This window comes from Cyprinodon variegatus, unplaced genomic scaffold (assembly GCF_000732505.1).
Source record: "Cyprinodon variegatus isolate N-32 unplaced genomic scaffold, C_variegatus-1.0 Scaffold271, whole genome shotgun sequence".
Lineage (NCBI taxonomy): Eukaryota > Metazoa > Chordata > Actinopteri > Cyprinodontiformes > Cyprinodontidae > Cyprinodon > Cyprinodon variegatus.
In genome coordinates this window covers 499,759-503,735 of record NW_015150724.1, presented here as the reverse complement: position 1 = coordinate 503,735, position 3,977 = coordinate 499,759, and positions in this window count along the sequence as shown.

The following is a 3,977-nucleotide window of genomic DNA, read 5'->3' as shown; positions in this document are numbered from 1 at the left end:
ATCGGTATCGATATCGGTTATCGGCTACATGAGTTTTAAAATATCGGCATATCGGATATCGGCCAAAATCCCAATATTGTGCATCCCTACTTCGGATGGTAGAAATTGTTCATTTTCAGTAAAGGTTTATGGAGATCCTGTTTCTGGGGGAGAGTCACCTGCATGTTGTGAAATATATTTGCCACATTATATAACCTGTATTTGGCAAGTGGCAGCTTCTCATTTTTGGTCTGGACAGCATACCTTGCTGTCAACCCAAACATGTAGGTCCTCTGAACATGTGGTGTTATCTGAGTAACAGTTCACAGATCACATAAACAAAACAACAAACAAAAAAAGACAGTTCAGGAATCTAACACATTGGATCCTTTATTGGTTGCAATAGTCTCTAAATACCTACAGAAACAAGCAACAGTTGAAGGTTAATTATTGCAAATTACAATTTTTAAACTGTTGAACATCAGTTTTTGTTTTTGTGCCTATAGGTCAATATTACTGAAATGAAAAGATTGACAACCCAATCCACTGCCTTTAATGCATTTATTTGTTAAATTTACAGGACACTTTAATAATATAACCCTGAACGAATCAGTAGTCTGTAGGAGTAAGGGCTTTATCGGTAATCAAAGAGGGTCTTATGCTGAATTATATTTATCTTGGTTTTCCCTGGATGGAGATTGTGGCCACAAATATATTATTTTAGAGCCATCTAGTGGATTGTTTGTGCAACACCATGCCACTTATTTAGCTTCTACACTAGTATTGTTCCAATAAAAAACTTAATTTTTCTTTTTATTTCTCAAAATTTTAGAAGTAGAATCATCATATTAGGTTAAGTGGGTACTGTGCTCATATTTAAAGGTTTAGTGGTTACATGTTAAATGCTGATTTTAAATCAGCAGGTGTTTGAGATTGTAGTTGAAAAGTTATTTTATTTTTTAAAATTAGGCATTTGGCCATTTGCTGTACTAATGTTAATGCATGCCTCCTCCAAAATGTTTGAGATGGCTCCCAGTCCCATGAACTGTGTAAAGCCAAGATGAGCTTTCACATTCAACGTGTTCCCTTCTGCTTATCCGGGACCAGGTTGCAGGAGAAGCAGTCGTTCCTATGGCAACACATTAATGCCCCTTGTGTATGGCTGTACCCCTGTGGCGCAGGTTAACATAACATCAAACATTTGCCAAAAAGTTTGTCTTAAAAATAAATCTAACTAGTCACATAGACCTATTTCAAAGAAGACCTTCCATTTAGTGATTAGTTATGTCTGATTTTCTGTCAGTGTGATGAAGATACAGCAAACCAGCGGAATTTACATTTGAAAGTATGTGTTTCCTCCGCCACTAATTCGCCGTTACAGCTGCTGCCAAATCCCAGCGACCTATCACTGATTCAGACTGGCTATCTAAGGGCTGAATGGTCCACTCACCTGACTCAGTACATGGTTTGGAATGGCACTAAATGTGACGGGAACTCCCAAACAGAGGGAAAATGCTTAGGGTTAGTGTTTAGGGGCTGCTTTGGGATTCAGCGTGTGATCGGCCCCCTCCAAATGGGACATGCTTGGAACAACATCCAGGGAGAAGCGTCCAGCTAGGAGGGATCTGCGACAGATGACACAGCCACCTTAACTGACTTCTCTTGATGTGAAAGAGAAGCGGCTTTACTCTGAGGATGACCATGCTCCCCACCCTGTCTCTAGGGAAGTGCCAGGCCCTGTGATGAAGGCTAATTTCCGCTGCTTGTATCCGGGATCTCGTTCTATCAGGTATGATCTAGCTTTCCTGACCATAGGGGAGGATAGGATCATAAACCAACTGGTAAATCGAGAGCTTTACCTTTTGGCTCAACTCTCTCTTTCCCAAAAATGACCAATGCAGCACCTTCATTATAGCGACAGACTCCCTGATTCAACTCCTTCTCCATACTTCCCTCCCTCTTGAACAGGACCCCAAGATACTTGAACTCCTCCACTTGAGAAAGGAACTCTCTTCTGACCTTAAGGAGGCAAGCCACCTTTTTCTGGTCGAAAACCAACGCCTCAACCAGAATTTCAGTGCTCGGATGATTCCAGAGGCTATGGTGTCAGGGGTTTGAATGCATGGAAGACTCCCCCAACACAAACTGGCTCAGGATGATGGGTCATACAAAGACTGGTTCACAAGGTCCTAGTGAAGACTGTGAAATCACGGCATGAGACATTGCCCGAGACGTTGGAGCTGGGTATGTGAAGCAAGGTCTCTGGTTGCGGTTCGTCAGTGAGTGCCTGGTGGTCGGGTTTCTCTTACGGGACCTAGTCAGGTACAAAACATTGTACATAATGGATCAGATTCTGCAACCTTCCCCATCTAGTCCCGCTTTATTAGATTTTAAATTTACACGGTGGTTATGTTTCAAATTCTGTTTCTGCTTTCAGTTGCTCATGCGGGACCTCTGGTCAGTTTAATCTGTTATTCTGTCTGAAATGTTAACATTAGAACCAAACTTGACCATTTTTTTCTATCTCTACAAACAGTGAGAAAAAACAATTAAATTATATTAAGTTATTCTGTGTATAAAAATGTTCTTTTACTAAGTTTTAAATGTTATTTTGTATCATTAGAGGAAAAAGTTTGTACTTTAGAACAGTGTGCAACCTGTTGCTTTAAACTTTTGATTAATAAAGGACTTTTTTATCTGTACTTTTAGTAGAGTCTTTTATCCCATTGGTACTTTAACATATTTGTGCTGATGAAGATTCTCAGTCATCCAGGTCGTAGTCATTCCATAAAAAGTTCAAAAAATATCCACTGGACTTGGTTTCCAAGATTTGAAGACGTTTCAATACAAGGCTTTGTCTATATAAGACTCAAACTTACTGCGGATCCAGACATTTGAATTGAGAAAGCTTCCTGGAGAGGTGGAGAAACGTCTTCAAACCTTGGAAACCAAGTCCAGTGGATATTTTTTGAACTTTTACGGTTTAACACAGTTAAAACATGTGTGTACTTCTTACACCTTTATGCAGAAGAAAAACCCCTGACTGGGATTCTGCCCTTCACAATGAAGCGTAGTTCATGATGGAACACAACCTGATGCATAACCGTGCTCTTTATCACTCTCCATCTTTATGAGGCTGGAAAATCTCTGAGAGAACAGAGAGAGATGTGTTTTCCAGACACTCCGGATGGGATTGTTGGAATTAAACAATAGCTAATAAAGCTTTAAGACATCAGTGGGATTTAAAATCCTGACAGTCTTGTAACAGAAATCTTATTTCTGTTCTTGTTATTGGTAACTGTCGCTAACGCCACTAAAAAGCTGAAATGGAAAATAAATCTACTTTGACCTGACAGGTAATGTACTACTTTAATTAGTTCACTGCTTATGGGCATATGCTTTATTAGTCATGGGCTACTGATCATTGAGTGTTCTTGCATTTGTAAAGCTTACAGGCACAAATAAAAACATTTGTGAAAACAACTAAAAAATGAATAAAAATTATTCATGCAACCATACAAATACAGCAAAAGACAGTTTGCAGATATCAAACATTAATTCATGGCAGTTTGGGAGAGCTAAAATAAATGTTTAACTGCAGTTTGTTATTATTATTGTTATTATTGTTAGCCCTAGAACTGGCTGGCTGATCACAACGCAGAGATGTTTTTTGAATTTCTTGATGCAAAGAGGGCAGGGTTTTTAGGGCGTGACGACAAAGCTGCACGCCGCTGGAGAAAGCACAGCAAGGAAGATGGCAACAACTATTGAACAGTTCTTGTTTGACTCAGCTTTTGAGTCAGTTTTGAAGGATTAGACTTGGGGTTTTCGTTGAAACGTGAGCAGGAAGAGGCTCTACGCTCATTCATTTTTAAGAAGGATGTATTCGCCGTTTTACCGACAGGCTGTTTGTTTACACTCCCCCACCAACTTTCTGTCGCACTTACTACGTCACAGTCAGTTGCGCTCATTGGTCGGAGCATTGGCCAATAGGCACA